This window comes from Triticum dicoccoides, chromosome 6B (assembly GCF_002162155.2).
Source record: "Triticum dicoccoides isolate Atlit2015 ecotype Zavitan chromosome 6B, WEW_v2.0, whole genome shotgun sequence".
Taxonomy (NCBI): Eukaryota; Viridiplantae; Streptophyta; class Magnoliopsida; order Poales; family Poaceae; genus Triticum; species Triticum dicoccoides.
The window spans coordinates 215,596,442-215,616,182 of record NC_041391.1 but is presented as its reverse complement, the minus strand read 5'-3'; positions in this window follow the sequence as shown (position 1 = coordinate 215,616,182).

Here is a 19,741-nt window from a genome sequence, read left to right as displayed (position 1 = left end):
GACTCATAACAGTGCGGTGTTCTTCGTTGATGGAGGCGCCGTTAAGCACCTCCAGCAAATTGTCCGACGCCTCGGATGGACGGGGGTCGCCGGCATCGTAGTCTTGCCCTTCTTATGAAGGCGCCGCCTATTGGACTCTGGAACCATTGATGGTTCCGGAGCAGTGTCCGGCCCGGGGCCGGACTTAGATCCCTCTGGGGCTTTACCCCCTTTGGGCCTGGAGTCCGGGAGGTCGCCTTGAGGCGCCTCCAGGACCACATCCTCCTGGTTTAGTCCCTTTCGGGACTCCACCTCGGCTTCGTCCGTAGGGAGAGGGGAGGAGGCCGTCGGAAGTGAAGCACTATTCACATCCGGCGAATCCAAGGAGCCGCTCGACGAATCACCGAGCTGAGCTCTAGGCGGACTGCATAATTAAATTCGGCGTCAGAAACTTTCGAATAATAAGAGGAGCGCCATAAGTCATTTGGGTAGCCAGACACTTACGATTTTGCCAGGGGCTTGACCCTGGGTGGCCATTCCTCCCCACCGTCTTCGGCATCGGAGGCGAAGTCCGGCAGAAGGGTCTTCCCCCTCTTGGACCCTCCGACTTCCCCCAGTTGGGGCGGCCTTTCTTTTCTTTCCTCCCCCCGTTGGAGGGGGAGAGGCATCTTCTTCTTCTTCCTCCTCCTCGTCTTCGAAGGCGGAGAGTACATCGGGGTTGTCGGGCGAATCCGACACCGCCAGGCGCCGGGAACTCTTTCGGGTCCCCGTGGCCTTCTCCTTGGCCTTCTTCTCCGGCACCACATGGGGTGCCAGAACCAGCAGCCCTGTCAATTGGGCGTCCGCTGGGTCTTCTGGTAAGGGAGCCGGACAGTTCAACTGCCCGGATGTCTCCAACCAGTTCTGTCACAAGAGAGGGAGTTTAGATCCCACATGGAGTCAGACTATGAAAGACGAGAATCCCGTAAAGGGTAGAGTAGCTTACCTCGTTGGCCTGGCGCCGCGAGCTGAATCCGCGATCTTTGGTAGCGGATGCGGGTGCCTCAACACCCTTAAACAACACCTTCTAGGCATCTTCATACTAAGTATCGAAAATCCCGCTCAAGGTTTGGTGCCATGCCAGATCGAACTCCCACAATTTGAAGGCCCGTTGTTGGCATGGGAGGATCCGGTGGATAAGCATGACCTGGATTACGTTGACAAGCTTGAGGTTCTTGTTCACCAGCTTTTGGATGCAGGTTTGAAGTCCGGTCAGCTCTTCCGAATCCCTCCATGTTAGGCATGTCTCTTTGCAGGAGGTGAGCCGTGTGGGGAAGCCAGATCGGAATTCGGGGGCCGCCGCCCATTTGGGATCGCGCGGCTCGGTGATGTAGAACCACCCCGACTGCCATCCCTTTATTGTTTCCACAAAGGAGCCTTCGAGCCATAGGATGTTGGCTATCCGGCCCACCATGGCGCCTCCGCACTCCGCTTGACGGCCGCCCACTACCTTCGGCTTGACATTGAAGGTCTTCAGCCATAAGCTGAAGTGGAGCTGGATGCAGAGGAAGGCCTCGCACACGATGATGAATGTCGAGATGTTGAGGATGATGTTCGGGGCCAGATCGTGGAAGTCCAGGCCATAGTAGAACATGAGCCCCCGGACGAACGGGTGAAGAGGAAAACCCAGTCCGCGGAGGAAATGGGGAAGAAAAACAACCCTCTCATGGGGCCTGGGGGTGGGGATGAGTTGCCCCTCATCTGGAAGCCGGTGCGCGATGTCGTCAGACAAGTATCCGGCCTTCCTCAACTTTTTGATGTGCCTCTCCGTGACGGAGGAGGCCATCCATCTACCTCCCGCTCCAGACATGATTGGAGAAGGTCGAGGTGGGAATTGCGGGCTTGGGCGTTGGAGCTCGAGAACGCAGGGACGGGTAAGCAAAGGAGGAAGAAGGCGTAAATAGAAAGGGTAGATCCTTATCCCCTTATATGGGCGGCCGAAACTACGAGCCCCCCACCGGCCTAATAAAACTCGCTTACCTCCCAAGCGCCGCGGTTAATGGCGCGGTTGGGTTACCCATGCCCGTATTGATGAGAATCCTGGAATAAGGGGACACGATCTCTGCTTTGACAAGACGTGCCAAGGAAACCGCCTCGCTAAATGCGCTGAGGTGGAATAGTGAAATGAATGAAAGCCTGGTCGTGGCATGATGTCACGCTGCGGAATACGTCAGCAGATTAGATTGGTGCAAATATTATTCTCTCTATGGTGGCATGTGGAACTTATTTTGCAGAGCCGGACACTATCCTGGTGTTCAACATCTTCCATGAAGTATTCGGAGGAGGAACCCGCCTTGCAATGCCGAAGACAACTTGCGCGCCGGACTCGTCGTCATTGAAGCCTGGTTCAGGGGCTACTAAGGGAGTCCTAGATTAGGGGGTGTCCGGATGGCCGGACTATGACCTTTGGCCGGACTCCCGGACTATGAAGACACAAGATTGAAGACTCCGTCCCGTGTCCGGATGGGACTTTCCTTGGCGTGGAAGGCAAGCTTGGCAATACGATATGAAGATCTCCTCCCATTGTAACCGACTCTGTGTAACCCTAGCCCTGTCCGGTGTCTATATAAACCGGAGAGTTTTAGTCCGTAGGACGAACAACAATCATACCATAGGCTAGCTTCTAGGGTTTAGCCTCTCTGATCTCATGGTAGATCTACTCTTGTACTACCCATATCATCAATATTAATCAAGCAGGAGTAGGGTTTTACCTCCATTGAGAGGGCCCAAACCTGGGTAAAAACATCGTGTCCCTTGTCTCCTGTTACCATCTGCCTAGACGCACAGTTCGGGACCCCCTACCCGAGATCCGCCGGTTTTGACACCGACACCCTTCATGGCCTGTTCGGCCACCTTATGGAGCTCGGCCAGCTGCTTCAGCTAGTCGCTCAAGGGCACCGGGCGTCCGGCCTCAGCATACTGGGACCAGAACACCTTCTCTGTCGAGCTCGCTTCTTCGGCTCGGTAGAATGCAGCGGCGGCGGACACACTGCAGGGCAGATCTGCGAATGCTCCTGGAGAGCTCCGGATTCGGGTAAGTAACACGTAATTCAATTTCACATGCTTGCTTTGCATAAAGAATGCCTTACTCGCCGCTATCTTTTTCATCACCTCAATCTCCTGGAGGGCTTTTTGGGCTTCGACCTTGGCAGACTTGGCGCTTTCAAGTGCCGAGGCAATCTCGGACTCTCGCGTCTTTGAGTCAAGCTCTAAACTCTCGTGTTTCTTCACGAGAGCATCAAGCTCTTGCTGCACCTCCGCCACCCGCGCCTCTTGTTTCTCTTGCTCGGTGCGCTCCATGGCCGCATTATCTTCGGCCTTGGATAGCGCTTCCTTCAGGGTCGCCACCTCGGTTGTGGCCCCTATAACATTCACGTTGGTCATGTCATTATTTGCAACCAGGTATTTTTATATATATTTACATAAGGCGCTACCTACCTTCCTTGTCCTCGAGCTGCTCCTTGGCAAGGCCGAGCTCGTTCTCGGACCGCTCGAGGCTCTGCTTGCATCGACCTCCGCAGTCAGTGCGGCAGAGGTCAGCGGCGCAGCCTGCATTCCCATATTGACATATTTCTGTTAGACTCCTGCGTATATCTTTTTAGATCCTCAGTCCGGCTTGTCTTTCCGAACACCAAACTGAGCATCAGGGGCTACTGTCTATGCGGTAACATTTTTACATGTTTTAAATACATACCTCAAAGCCTGTTAGAAGGCTCGCACAGGATTTTGTCAGCCCGCTCTTGGCGGACCGAACCTTCTCGTTCACCGCACTCATAACAGTGCGGTGCTCCTCGTTGATGGAGGCGCCTTTAAGCACCTCCAGCAAATTGTCCGGCGCCTCCGGTTGGATGGAGGCCGCCAGCGTCGTAGGCTTGCCCTTCTTGCAAAGGGGCCGCCTGCCGGACTCCGAAACCACTGAAGGTTCCGGTGCGGTGTCCGGCCCAGGGCCGGACTTAGATCCCTCCAGGATTTTATCCCCTTTGGGCCTGGAGTCCAGGAGGTCGCCTTGCTGCGCCTCCAGGACCACCTCCTCCTGGCTTAGCCCCTTTCGGGACTCTGCCTCGGCTTCGTCCATAGGGCGGTGGGAGGAAGCTGTCGGGAGTGAAAGACTATTCATATCCGACGAGTCTAGGGAGCAACTCGACGAATCGTCGAGCTGAGCCTTGGGCGGACTGCATGATTATATTCGGCGTCAGTTGGTACTGTGCAATAAAGGAATACCGTGAGTTATTTTGGTAACCGGCTACTTACGATTTCGCCAGGGGCTTGGCCCTGGATGGCCACTCCTCTCCGCCGTCTTCGGCATCGGAGGTGTAGTCCGGAAGAAGGGTCTTCCCCTTCTTGGACCCTCTGGCCTCCCCAGTTGGGGCGGCCTTCCTTTTCTTTCCTCCCCCCGTTGGAGGGGGAGAGGCTGATTCTTCCTCCTCCTCGTCTTCAGAGGAGGAGTGCACTTCGGGGTCGTCGGGCGATGAGTCCGACACCACCAGTCGTCGGGAGCTCCTTCGAGTGCCCGTGGACTTCTTCTTGGCCTTCTTCTCCGGCACCACGTGAGGTGCCGGGACCAGCAGCTTTGTCAAGAGGGCGTCTGCTGGGTCTTTGGGAAAAGGAGCCGGATAGTCGATCTGTCCGGCCTTCTTCTGCCAGTCCTGTTAAAGGAATGGGAGTTTAGATCCTGCATAGAGTCAAACTATGAAAAACAAATACCCTGTAATGGGTAAACTAAGCTTACCGCGCTGGCTTGGGGCTTCGGGCAGAATCCACGATCCTTGGTAGTGGGAGGGTGGACCTCGGAGCTCTTGAAAAGCACCTTCCAAGCATCTTCGTGCATTGTGTCGAAGAGCGTGGACAGAGTTTGGCGCTGAGCCGGGTCGAATTCCCACAGATTAAAAGCCCGCCGCTGACATGGGAGGATCCGGCGGAAGAGCATGACCTGTACTACGTTGACGAGTTTAACCTTCTTGTCCATCAGGTTCTGGATGCAGGTTTGGAGTCCGGTCGCCTCTTCCGGATTACCCCACGACAGACACGTCTCTTTCCATGAGGTGTGCCGCATGGGAATGCCAGATCAGAACTCGGGGGCCGCTGCCCATTCAGGGTCACGTGGCTCGGTGATGTAGAACCACCCTCATTGCCACCCTTTGATGGTTTCCACAAAGGAGCCCTCGAGCCATGTGACATTGGCCATCTTGCCCACCATGGAGTCTCTGCACTCCGCTTGTCGGCCTCCCACAAACTTCGGCTTGACATTGAAGGTCTTCAGCCATAAGCTGAAGTGGGGCTGGATGCGGAGGAAGACCTCACACACGACGATAAACGCCTAGATGTTGAGGATGAAGTTCGGGGCCAGATCGTGGAAGTCCAGGCCGTAGTAGAACATGAGCCCCCGGACAAATGGGTGAAGAGGAAAGCCCAGTCCGTGGAGGAAATGGGGGAGAAACATGACCCTCTCATGGGGCCTGGGGGTGGGGATGAGCTGCCCCTCATCTGGGAGCCGGTGCGCGATGTCATTGGACAAGTATCCGGCTTTCCTCAACTTCTTGATTTGCCCCTCCGTAACGGAGGAGGCCATCCACTTGCCTCCCACTCCAGACATAATTGGAGAAGGTTGAGGTGGGAAGTGCGGACTTGGGTGCTAGAGCTTGAGTGCGCATGAATGGATAAGCGAAGGAGGAGGAAGGCGTATGTCGGTGTTCTGGAACGGGGGTCCCCAGACTTGCCTGCCTGCGGCCTGCGGCGTGGCTCAAGGGGCAGCCCATCACGGCCCATCTTCATCAGCATGAGCTCAAGACCATCGCGAGGGGCCAAGCCTCGCGGGGTGGACGACAAGGAGCTTCCTCGGGCACGGCCTCGTCAGGCTGGCTCGCGAGGAGGCGGAGAGATCAAGGAGAGGTACCTCACGAGGTGCCCATGACGCAAGCCATGACGACCAAGGGCGCCAGGCGGGCGCCAACCCGCTCAGTGTCCTCCTTTCCTCTTTGGTGCAAAGGGAGCAAGTGCAGGCGAGAGCATCAAGCAAAGGCATCCATTTCGGTGCAACAAGACCAAGACCGTCGCAACGGCAGGAAGGAAGTCATTGTGGAGCCCAAGACGGCGTCACCACCAGAGCCTTTGACAGGCGAGGACCAACTTTAGTCAGGATAAGTATACTAGATGTTCCCCTTCAAAATGGCCAATTGTTGGCGCCCTTCCCGCTCAATATTTGGGAAGAGGCCCAGGGCCTTTGCCTATAAATAGGACTAGCCACCCACAAGGTAGAGGAGGATCACCATCGGAAAACCAGTAGGAAGAGCGACTGAACTCCCCCTAACAGTTCATCGCACCTGCCAAGAACAGACCCTCGCGAGGCTGTTCTTCCTTGTATTGTTCATCATCAGCCCAAGAGGCAATCCACCACACCACAAACTAGAGTAGGGTATTACACCACAATGGTGGCCCGAACTAGTATAAACCCAATGTCTCTTGTGTTATTCCTTTCATAGATTAGATCTTAGTGAGGCGGCGAGGTACGGGTTGGCAGAGGGTGAGATCTCCGCGCGCACCCCAGTGTTCGAACCTAGAGGGTCTGCCGGAACCCGAAATCTGACATATGGCGCGCTAGGTAGGGGTGTGCCGGAATTCGTCTTCCGCCGCCCTATTCTTCACGGACCATCGCATCAATGTCAGACGCTCGTCGGGCCCACGCCCAGCGCCGAGCCGCTCTCGCTTCTCGCGTCGCCCAGACGGCCCCCGTCGGCGGCCTCCCCCGCCGTTCCCCGTCGCCTGCCATCAACGCCGCCACCGGCCCGGCGGGGAACGAGCAGCAAGCATCGTCCCAGCATCCGTCCGTGAGGCAAGACGGCCGCACTGCTACTCCTCACTCACCCAGCTAGTTCTTCATCCCGCGCACTCCGCGCGCCCATGGAGGCACGAGCTGCGCTCATCACGGCAAACGAGCTCCTGCGCTACCGCCCAGTCGACGATGTCTAGGAAGAGTGGCTCGACCACGTCGCCGAGCTCGTCCGCGCCGTAGGGGGCTCCCCCGCACCGTCCATCTCGCTGCATCGTGCCCCGCCCTGTGCAGGCAATGAAGCTCCGGGGGCGCCTCAGTCGCCTCCCCCTCAAGAAGGCACCCTGGCCCCAAGGCGCGTGGTCCTTGGGCGGAACCCACTCCGTCCGGCGCCAACGCAGCGAGAGCAGAGTTGCCAAGAGGTCCCTCGCCCCCAAGAAGCTCCCTGAGTGCTCCCTGCTCCGGCCCGTCACGACCACGCTCCTGTTCCAGCACGCCAACACCCCGCGCTGCTCCCAGCTGTAGCGCATGGGGACCCGCAAGACCAAGCTCTTCGTCACTAAAGGCCTCCCGTCGCCACAGCAGGCTGCCGCGCCTTCACCACCGAGCTGTGCAGTGTCGCATGGCCCGGCAAGTTCAGGCCAGACCTGCCTCCTCGCTACGATGGCACGGCCGACCCTGCGGAGTTCCTCCAGCTCTACGAGCTGGGCATCAAAGCCGCCAACGGGGAGGAGAAGGTCATGGCAAACTGGTTTCCCATGGCACTCAAGGACGGGGCCCGCACCTGGCTCCTGAACCTAGCTCCTGGCATGATCTCCTCCTGGGACGAGATGCGCACCCACTTCATCGCCAACTTCCAAGGTACTCATGACCGGCCGCCTGCCGTGAGTGACATGCGCCGCATCAAGCAGCAACCAGGGGAGGCCCTGCAGAAGTACATCCAGCGCTTCAACAACGCACGCCTCCAGATTCCCAAGGTGACCGAGGAGGCCATCATCTCAGCCTTCTCCGACGGTGTGCGTGACGTCAAGATGAAGGAGGAGCTGGCGATGCATGAAGATCTGTGCACTTCCTTGGAGCTGTTCAACTTGGCGACCAAGTGTGCCAGGGCTGAGGAAGGGCGCCTTTCCCTCCTCGAGCTGCCAGCCGCAGACCCAGAAGAGAAGAAATCCAAGGCCAAGGACGTGAAGCGCAAGGGGGCTACCGTGCTCGCGGCAGAACTAGACACCAAGCGGGGGAGAGATTAGCCCGAGTCTTTCAAGGGCAGCTGGTGTTGTGTGTACCACGACCTCCACACCCACAACACCAACGAATGTCAAGACCTCCAAGCCGTGCGAGAAGGGAGGACCGGTCGACGCCCCGACCGCAACGATCGAGGCTACGGCCGAGGAGGAGGAAGGAATGCAGGACACTGGGAAGACCGCGGCCCTCGCCAAGGGTGGCGCGACCGACCTCACGAGGATTGCTGGCAGGATCAGCCTCGTGAGGGAGACTGGAGGGATCAGCCTCACGAGGATCGTCCGCAAGGAAACGCAGGCCTCCCTCCTCTATCACCGCAACCAAGGAGAAACAAGGACCATCATCAGGACGAGGGGGCTGGGGGCTTCCAGGAGCCGCGCGCGATCGCTTGCATCCTGGGCGGAGCTCAAGCCCCAGCCTCTCAACGCATCTTCAAGCAGTTTACCTGTGAAGTGAATGCAGTCCTCCCCAAGCTTGAAGCCACGCACCCTCTCAGGTGGTCAGCATGTGCCATCATGTTCAGCTCAGCGGATCAGCTCAAGTGCGCGGCCACAGCCGGAGTCCTCCCGATGCTTTGCTCCCCAATCATTAGCAACGTGCAAGTCACCAGGACTCTCATCGACGGTGGGGCAGGGCTCAACATCCTGTCCGTAGAGACATTCAACAATCTCCAAGTGCCTTACAATCAGCTTCAGCCAACCAAGCCTTTCTCCGGAGTCACCGATGGCTCCACGGTTCCGATTGGGCAAGTTCGCCTCCCTGTCACCTTCGGGGCGCGCAACAACTACCGCACTGAGCTCATCAACTTCGACGTCGCCCACATTCGCCTGCCATACAACGCCATCCTCGGGTACCCAGCTCTCGCCAAGTTCATGGTCGTGACTCATCACGGCTACAACGTCCCCAAGATGCCAGGAAGTGGCGGAGTCATCACGGTGCCTTGTGAAGAAAGAGACGCAGTGTGTTCCCTGGAGCGAGCTTTTCAGGCTGCATCACTTGAAGACCCAGATCGCGGGAGCGGGAGGTTCCCTGAGATCGCTCCCAAGAAGAAGAAGACATCGCCAGGCCCGACCCCTCAGGAGGCAGGCCCCTCAGGGTCTGCGCCTACTCAGGGGGCACCTCCTTCTGTCACATAGGAAGGCGCGCCTGGCGCCCTCCTCAAGCAAGGCTCGGGGGCTCCCTCCTGGAGGGCCACCGGCCTTGCTAAGGTCACGAGGGAGGCGCTTGGGCACCACTTGGAGGCGTTTTTCAAAGCATGCTTCCCTCGGGAAGGAACAAGGCAAGGAGGGCCAAACTCTCAGGAGTTCGTCAGTCAGATCACGCAGGAGTTGCAGGAGTCAAGAGTCATGAGTGGCAGCCGCTGCTTACCCGCCGCAGCTCCCCATCCAGGCGAGGATGGCGGGCTGCGCGTCTGCATCGACATCCCAGGGCTCAACCGAGCCGCCTCTCAGGACCGCTTCTAGCCCTCACGCGCGGGGCGCTACGAAGGCCCACCCTACAGCTACGTTCGCATGCCCTACGGCTTGCCGAACGCGGCCTCCACGTACCAGCACCCCATGGGGAGCATCCTGGAGGCTCAGGAGGCCAGGCGTTCCGCAATCCTAGCGGAGATGGAGATGGTCCATGAGGAGCCACCAGCGCCTCCAGAACCTCCCGAGGCTCCTGGGCCTAGGGGCTCATGAAGATCGGCTTCCGCAGCCCACGACGTCCGCTACTTCAACACCCCTTCGTCTTCAACGCTATCAGGTGACATCCTTCAAGTTTCGTTTCCAGCTGGGAGCGCCCCCAGGGCTGCATTATTCCCAGGCCGCGTGGGTCCGTCCCTGCAGCATGTATCCCCTTTTTACTTTATGTTCCTAGATTACTTTGTTGGAGGCGCCCCTCGGGCTGCATCATCCCCAAGCCAATCGTGCTAGACCCAGCGATGTCTGCGTTCCCTGCATCTATCTAAATGAACTCGCTTCTTCGTGATTAACGTGCTTGACCTAGTTGCCCGCTCAACTGACACCAACCGATGGAGCTGCACCCCGACGGCACGACGCTTGCGCATGGGTCCGTCCCTGCAATGTCGAAAAACCTGAATGGCTGAGCTCTGGCCGCGGCAGCCCCGCACAGCGCCACCTCGTCAGGCCTTCAGTGCCTCATCACCTCTCCAAAGCAACCAACGGCTGACCGCCGCTTGTCATAGCGGATTCTTGTTCTTCTTGTGGTGGGCCTGCAGGATCCCTTCAAGGAGCAGCGCCGGGCGAGGCCCTCATGGCGTCTTCTTCACTCTCGTCCGCGCGAACCACTTGCACGTTAAAGGCGGGGCACCTGAGCATCACGACTCATGGGCTCCTACTGGCTCTCCAGCCCTCATCCTATGGCCTTGTCCACGGCATCGCGACCTGGCATACCAGCGATAGCTGAGACCCGCTCAAGGGCCGGGACCCGAGGATGTAGAGAAGAAAGGGGAGCAAAGGCGAGAGGGAAGAGGCACGCGGGGACCTCGCCAGGCAACCCCTCGCCGGCCGATGCGCGGACCTAGCGCCGCACCAGGAAGCGGTTCCTGACTCTCGAGATAAGTCACCCTCCAGAAACACTAGCTATCACAACACCGTCCCCGCATCCAATGCAATCTCGTGTTAGCGACGTCGCGCTCCTTTCTCGCCGAACGATGGCTGCTTGAGCACTAAAGGGGACCTCCTGAGCATCATGACTCAGGGGCTCTTACTGGACCCCGGGCCGCTCACCTCCTAGCCTTGACCACGGCATCATGACCTGGCATACCAGCGACGGCTGAAGCCTGCCTTGGGACTGGGACCTGTCGGTGCAGAGCACCGAGCCCTCGTAAGGTTTGAAAGGAAGAACTAAGCTAAGACGGAATAAGCATCTCGCACTACTTCACGACAAGGACTATATTAACAAACAGAACCACATGCATCTTACAAGCCCCCACGGGGCGCACTTTCCGATTCCTCGTAGGGAACAGAGGGAACAGGTCCTAGAGAACGCTAACTACATGTGCCTCCGCAAGAGACGCCATCATCAATAGTGGGCCGTCAGGCACCGACGCCAACCTCATCCAGATCAGAGGCGGCGGTGGCCTAACGAGCCCGTCCTGCTCCGATAGCGGCGCAGGCTCGGGGGCTCGTAGCTGTCGTCGCTCGTCTCCGGAGTCGCGAAGAGCTCGGCGGAGTCACTGGATCCTCCGGCGCCCCCGCCGCCTGAGGAGCCGCTGAGGGAGCGGACGTCGAGCCTGGTCCTCGCCGCGGCAGGGCCCCGACCACCTCTCTCAGGGCAGCACTCCAGCCGGCGTCCGTCCGCGTCGAAGACCTTGAAGAGCATCATGGAAGCGCTGTCGTACTCCAGGTGGATCGCGAGGGCGCCCCTCGTCCTCTAGACTCGGGCGATCTCGCCCCAACCTCGAGTCATGAAGACTTTGCCCGGGGCGACCACCGCGACCTTAGCTTCGGTCGCGAGGGTGTTGCAGCCGGTGTGCTGCAACCAGAGCTCCAAGTATCCCCCCTGCGGCATCACGAAGGCGAAGGAGGGAGGAAGGCGAATCCAAGACCGAGGAGGCATGGCGGCGTGGAGCACAAACTCTCAGGAGGAGCCCTCGGCATGAACTCCAGGAGGGACAACGCGCACCATCGTGACCCGCCGGCGTCGACGGCGGCGTTGTCCATGGCGCTCGACATCAACTCCTGCAGGGCCCTCAAGGTGGTCGTACAAGGGCAGCGGGAACCCTGGCGGTGGCCGCTCGCACCAAGGCCTCGACACCTCCTGCCGGGCGCCCTCGCCTTGACAGCATAGGGCTAGCCGTTTCTTCGGCGGAAGCGGGTGGGGACCCGCTCGGGGAGCCTTTCCCTTCTCTTCCGCGGAAAACCGGCAGATTGTAGCCATTGCGATAAGGTGGAGCAGGGATGGGGAAGAAGAAGAAGCAAGAAGAGATGGACTGGAAGGGCACGCGCCGTTCCGTACTTATAGCCGGAGGAGGCCAACCGCCGGCCTCCATGATCGCAGGTAATCATGACCTGCTTTGCATGCAGAGACTTGTCAATTCATGCAGTCGCCGAGGCGTCGTGGGGAAGCAAGGCCACCCATGACCAACCAACCGCCACGCGGCGCCCGAGGCCGCAGGCTATTAGGGCCCACGGCGCTTCGCACTTGCCCCTTCGCTTCTCTACTCAGCCAAGTCCGGGCGCGCCTTGGGCCAGGGGGCTACTGTCGGCGTTCTGGGAACGGGGGTCCCCAGACTTGCCTACCTGCAGCCTGTGGCGTGGCTCAAGGGGTGGCCCAGCATGGCCCATCTTCATCAGCACGAGCTTAAGACCCTCGCGAGGGGCCAAGCCTCGTGGGCTGGACGACAGGGAGCTTCCTCGAGCACGGCCTCGTCAGGCTGGCTCGTGAGGAGGCGGAGAGATCAAGGCGGGGTACCTCACGAGGTTCCCATGACGCAAGCCATGACGACCAAGGGCGCCAGGCGGGCGCTAGCCTGTGCAGTTTCCTCCTTTCCTCTTTGGTGCAAAGGGAGCAAGCACAGGCGAGAGCATCAAGCAAAGGCATCGGTTGTGCAACAAGACCAAGACCGTCGCAACGGCAGGAACGAAGTCATTGTGGAGCCCAAGCCAGCGTCACCACCAGAGCCTTTGACAGGCGAGGACCAACTTTAGTCAGGATAAGTGTACTAGATGTTCCCCTTCAAAATGGCCAATTGTTGGTACCCTTCCCGCTCAATATTTGGGAAGAGGCCCAGGGCCTTTGCCTATAAATAGGACTAGCCACCCACAAGGTAGAGGAGGATCACCATCGGAAAACCAGTAGGAAGAGCGACTGAACTCCCCCTAGCAGTTCATCACACCTGCCAAGAACAGACCCTCGCGAGGCTGTTCTTCCTTGTATTGTTCATCATCAGCCCAAGAGGCAATCCACCACACCACAAACTAGAGTAGGGTATTACACCACAATGGTGGCCCGAACTAGTATAAACCCTATGTCTCTTGTGTTGTTCCTTTCATAGCTTAGATCTTAGCGAGGTGGCGAGGTGCAGGTAGGCAGAGGGCGAGATCTCTGCGCGCACCCCAGTGTTCGAACCTAGAGGGTCTGCCGGAACCCGAACTCCGACAGCGTAGATGGAAAGGGTGGATTCTTATCCCCTTATATGGGCGGCCGAAACTATGTGCCCCCACCAGCCTAGTAAAACCCGCTTATCTCCCAAGCGCCACGATTAATGGTGCGGTTGGGTTACGCACGCCCGTATTGATGAGAATCCCGGAATAAGGGGACACGATCTCTGCTTTGACAAGGCGTGCCAAGGAAACCGCCTCGTAAACACGCTGAGGTGGGACAGTAAAACAATTCGAATAAAGGCTAGGGTGTGGCATGATGTCACGTTACGGAATACGTCAGCAGATTAGATTTGTGCGAATATTATTCTCTCTACGGTGGTATGTGGAAACTATTTTGCAGAGCCATACACTATCCTTGTGTTCAACATCTTCTATGAAGTATTCGGAGGAGGAACCCGCCTTGCAATGCCGAAGACAATTTGCACACCAGACTCGTCGTCATTGAAGCCTGGTTCAGGGGCTATTGAGGGAGTCCTGGATTAGGGGGTGTCCGGATGGCCGGACTCCTGGACTATGAAGATACACGATTGAAGACTTCGTCCCGTGTCCGGATGGAACTTTCCTTGGCGTGGAAGGCAAGCTTGGCGATACGATATGTGGATCTCCTCCCATTGTAACTGACTCTGTGTAACCCTAGTCCTCTCCGGTGTCTATATAAACCGGAGAGTTTTAGTCCGTAGGACGAACAACAATCATACCATAGGCTAGCTTCTAGGGTTTAGCCTCTCTGATCTCGTGGTAGATCCACTCTTGTACTATCCATATCATAAATATTAATCAAGCAGGAGTAGGGTTTTACCTCCATCGAGAGGGCCCGAACCTGGGTAAAAACATAGTGTCCCTTGTCTCCTGTTACCATCCGCCTAGATGCACAGTTCGGGACCCCCTACCCGAGATCTGCCGGTTTTGACACCGACAACTAGTTTGGAAGAAGAGGAAGAAGAGGAATGTTGTCCCGAAGGCACCAAGTATGCTTATCATGAGCACATGGCTCTCGCGTCATGGCAATTTTGGAGCAAGAAAAACACAAGGCCCAACTTCAACAAGAACAACTCAAGTGGCACCAAGGGCAAGCAATGTGTGAGGACATGCTATAATTGTGGCAATGTGAGCCGCTTTGTTGCGGAATGCCCGTACAAGAAGAGGGAAGACAATGGAGGTAAGCTTATCTGAAAATACAAGGTCAAGTCCTTCCCCAACAAGAACAACTTCACCAAGAAAACTCCTCCCAAGGGGTTGGTGGCACAAGAAGAGTACAATGAGGATGATTATGATGATGATGAAGACGGTGAGACGGTTGCCATGGCCTCCCTTTCCATTGCAACAACTCCACGGGTGTCCCTCTTTGACTCACCCAACGAGAACATCACCGCCAAGTGCCTCATGGCTAAATCCACCAACAAGGTAACCCCCAACATCAAAACCACCATCACTACTAATCCTTCCTTGATGGATTGCATTGATGAAAGTGAGGGGTCGAAGGGGGAAGAAAATGAATATGAGTATTTTATGAGTAAACTCAAGAGTAAATCCAATAAGCACTTCGTTGCTCTCTTGGAACAACTTGGTGAAGCCAATGACATGATCGAGGCTCACGAAGAAACCATCTCTAAGATGGAAGAGCATGGTTGTTATTATGCCGATGAGATATCAGATCTCTCTAATGCACTTGAGGAAGAGCATGGTCATCGTTTGGCTCTTGAGGAGTCACATAGCGATGATCGTGCTAAATTAAAGAAAGATCTTTATCATGCTCTTGTTGTATCTCGTGTGCTCAATTCTGAGAAGGCTAAACTTGGGATTGACCATGCTAGACTCAAGGAGGAGTTTGACATACTTGACAAGGCTCACAAGGCATTGAAGAGTGCTCATGCAAGCCTCAAAGAGTCTCATGATCAACTCCAAGTGAAGCTAACTAAGGAGAAAGCCATGTTTCCTCATATAGTTTTAATTGATAATGCAAATGCTACTAACCCGTGTTGTAAGCATGTGCATCTTGTGGAGGAGAATGCCAAGTTCAAGGAGCAACTTGAGAAAGGCCTTGTGACGTGCATACAAGGAGAGCAGAACCTCAACGACCTTTTGAGCAATCAAAAGGAAGTTGTGGCCAAGGAGGGGATTGGGTTTGCACCCATGTCCAAGAAGAAGAAGAAGAATGACAAGACCACACAACCTCCTCCTCTCAACCAAACCTTTGTGCACGAGGGAGAGGCTACTCCTAAGGAGAAGAAGAAGAACACGAAGGGTGGCGGTGTCAAAAGAAGGGCAATGCCACTCTTTAAAACTGGCGATTTTAACCCTTCTTATGTGTTATACCATGCTAGTGATGGGCATGTTTATGCCAAATTTGTTGGTTCTTCTTATGAGTACATTGAATGGTCTATTTGGGTTCCTAAGACCCTTGTTGATAACATCAAAGGACCCATTACAAAATGGGTACCTAAAACCAAGCATTGATCTCTTGTAGGTGTTTGCTTTTGGTGGGGGGTCATGGTTGCTCGATAGTGGACCCACAAATCATATGACCGGAAGCAAGGACTTGGTGGTGGACGTGCATAAAGTTTCATCTATGCTCACGAATATCGAATGGGGTGATGCTTCATCTTCTAAGGTATTGGGGCTTGGCAAGGTTGTCATTTCTCATGATCTCACGATCGAGAAAGTCATGCTTGTTGAGTCCCTTGCATACAACTTACTTTCCGTTCGTCAACTTGCACTCATGGGCTTTGCCACTTTCTTTGATATTGATACCATGGCCCTCTTGTGGAGCAAGACCCTTAAAGTAGCCTTTGTTGGGCATGTCGAGAATGGTCTTTATGTGATTAACTTTTTGGAGCGACCCACCAAGACCGCAACATGCCTAATGGCTAAAGTTGACGTGGGATGGGTTTGGCATCGCCGTTTAGCCCATGTCAATATGAGATCTTTGCAAAGTCTTCTCAAGGGGGGTAGTGTCTGTGGACTAACAAATGTTTGTTTTCCCAAAGATCATGCTTGCAGTGCTTGTATCGAAGGAAAGCTACATGAGAAGGCTCACCCTCCCACGACTATCATCTACTCGAAGAGGCCCTTGGAGCTCCTTCACTTGGATCTCTTTGGGCCTCCATCCTTTGATAGTCTTGTCGGATTACAGTTCCGCAAACCCTTGAAAGGTTCAAACTCTAGGGGTGCGTGCGGAGATCTCAACCTACCCAGCATGCGTACTCGCGATCCTCCTAGCCTAGCGTGACGAGCTCGAAGATACCAAGAGACATGCAATTTATCCTAGTTCGGGCCACCTTGCGGTGTAATACCCTACTACAACGTTTTGGTGGATTGCCTCAAAGGGCTGAGGATGAACAAGTAAAGTGGATGAACTGGCCTTAGGAGGTGAAGTGTTATTGAGCTCCAGAGAGCTGGTGGGATGTGAACCAGATCAGATGCGATCTGATCCCCCTCTATGGTGGTGGCTAAGTCCTATTTATAGTGGCCTTGGTCCTCTTCCCAAATGTTTGTGGGAAGGGATCCCACAACGACCGGATTTGAAAGGGGACAAGTAGTACAACTTATCCTGACAAAAGTGGTCTTTTCCTGCAAAACCCCCTGGTCGTGATGCTGCGGTGGGCTCGGCGATGACCTTTGTCCTGCCGTCCTGGTGGTTTTGGTCTTGTTGCTCCAGAATGGAAACCTTTGGCTGATTCCTTAGGACTCCGCGCCTATGGCTTGCCTCCCTTGCACCGAAGAGGAAACTGGGGCTCTGCACTCACTGGCGCCCGCCTGGCCTTGGTCGTCATGGCTCACGTCAGCTGAGCCTCATGAGGTACACCTTGCATAGAACTCTCCGCCCCTCGGGAGCCAGCCTAAAGAGGTCGATCCCCTCGGGGATATTGGCGTTGTCCGCCTCGCGAGGCTTGGCCCCTCGCGAGGGTGTTGAGTTGTTGATGTAGAAGCTGGGCCGTACCAGGCCGTCGATGGAGCCACACGGTGGGCCGCAGGCAGGCAAGTCTGGATACCCCCATATCCAGAACACCGATAGTAGCCCCCGGGCCCAAGGCGTGCTCGGACTTGGCTTCCGGGCCAAGCCAAAGGGAAAGTGCGGAGCGCCGCGGGCCCTAACCGCCTGCGGCCTTGATGACTCGTGTCGATTGATGGGATGTGGGCCTCTCCACTTCCCCACGCTGCCTCGGCAACCGGCTTGATGGAACAATGCGGCATGTAGAAGATCATCATGGTGCGAGGTCGTGGAGGCTGGCGGTTGTCCTTCCTTGGCTATAAATGTGGGGGAGGGGCTGAGCCCCCTGAGGGAGTCCTGGATTAGGGGGTGTCCGGATGGCCGGACTATGAACTTTGGCCGGACACCCGGACTATGAAGATACAAGATTGAAGACTTCGTCCCCAGTCCGGATAGGACTCTCCTTGGCGTGGAAGGCAAGCTTGGCGATTCAATGTGAAGATCTCCTCCCATTGTAACCGACTCTGTGTAACCCTAGCCCTCTCCGGTGTCTATATAAACCGGAGAGTTTTAGTCCGTAGGACGAACAACAATCATACCATAGGCTAGCTTCTAGGGTTTAGCATCTCTGATCTTGTGGTAGATCAACTCTTGTACTACCCATATCATCAATATTAATCAGGCAGGAGTAGGGTTTTACATCCATCAAGAGGGCCCGAACCTGGGTAAAAACATTGTGTCCCTTGTCTCCTGTTACCATCCACCTAGACGCACAGTTCGGGACCCCCTACCTGAGATCCGCCGGTTTTGACACCGACACCCCCCCCGCTCATCTCTCCTTCATCTTCCTGCCGCCCGCTTCTTCTCCTTCTTCGTCTTGCTTCCATGGTGTCGCCGAGGAGGTTTTCAGCGGCCGAGAAGGGGAAAGCTTCCAAGGAGGGACCAGCCTCTCCGCCTCCCAAGAGTGGCCGCGGCCGTCCCCGTAAGCACCCCGCGCCCCTGCAGCGCCCCAGGGGGCGCGGACATGTGCCCCCCAGAGCTGTCGCTTCTCTTGGTGCCGACGGTGGCACCTCTTCTCACGGAGGGGGCCACCGGCTTCGGAGCAGCCCCCATGATGAGGGGAGGCGTGTCATGATCGTGCGCCCTCCTTAGCCACGCTTCTCCCCGTTGGACATGCTCCACGAGTTAGGGGTGTGGTTAGAGAGCTCGGCCGGCACCTTGCTCCGACTTCTGCGTTTCTTCACAGGCGAGCTTCCATCCTCGGAGCTTGATGGTCTCTAGCTGCAGGCTGACGGCTACTGCAGCAGAGCTTCGTGGGTTGAGACTGAGGTCGCCGCCTCTGGCAGCGTGGTGCTGACCCGCGGCTGGTAGACGTTCGCCCACGTGCGAGGCCTGGGTGGAAGGTGCACCCTCCACTTCAAGTATGATGGCCTGGCGAACCTCTACGTGAGGGTATTTAGGGAGGACAGACGCCGCGTGGGGTGCTGCCCATAGGATGGCAGCAAGGACGAGGGGTGGCAAAGGTGAGCTTGGCCTTGGAGGTGCGCGCTCCTCTTCTCGTGACGGCGGCTCTTCCTCGGATGAGAGCTCGACTAGTGGTGGCTACGGCCGGCCCCCATGCCGTCGCGCTCGGGTCGAGGATGGTGGTGGTTCGTCCCGTCGCAGCGCTCCAGGGAAGCTGGAGAGGAGTCCGGCGTGAGTATGGGGGCCATCGAACTTGGACTCAAGACCTGCCGCGGCCCCATGTCACCTATGGGGGAACTGGTGGAGTGCCGGGCCACCTTGAGGCGCTACTTGAGGATGCGGCGCTGGTGTCGGGTTCTTACGCCATCGGGTCTTCTTTGTTTATCCTTTCCTTTCTCCTGTAAATAAAAAAAAAGATGGTGTACCCCGCCGGGGCGTGTAATGAATTATGGAAGTTATGTCCTTTATGCTATGCTTGCTATCTTGATGTGTGCTGTAATGTTTGCGCTCTGAGTAAGCCAGGATAGGAAATTTTAGCTTGATATGGATGCAATAGCTTTCCGCCTCGTGAGGACTTGGCTTCTGGCGCTCAACGAGGCCCCCTTCCTGGGGAGCTCGAGGTCATAGACCTCGAGAGACGCCTCAGGGTCTCAGGAGCCGCTGCGGAACCGCTGTAGGGCTGCTTTTAAAGGAAAAGGAAACCTGACAAGCACCTCACTCCTCCTTATGTGAGACCCCTGTCATAGATTAGCTCTGACTTAATGCACCGGGTCGTGCTACCTGGGGGATGCTGATGCCTGTGAGCTTGATCGAGGGCTCCTCGCGAGGACAAGGCCGAAGCACCAGGGCAGCGGGGTTCGGCGCGGTGGGCGCGCACGAGGGTAGGCCCAAGGCGCGCACACCTGCCTAGCCCCCATGCGCGAGGCGTGCGAGGGAGAGTGACGGGCAACTGCCACCTCTCTCCTGTCCTCAGGACAAAAACAAACAAGCGGGAGGAGAAGAAATTAACTCGGCGAACCAAAACACGAAAGCACCAAATCCATTGAAAGATTGCTAAAAGACTGCAAGCTACTTGAGAAAGCAAATGAATAGCCGCGTCCAGCACCTAATCTAGTCTTCTCACCAGCGCGGAGCTAAGTGCTGCCACTAAAACATGGGAGGGAGCCCCTATGAGGCCCCAGGGCGGCTCTCAGGAGACTCCGGGGCGTGTAC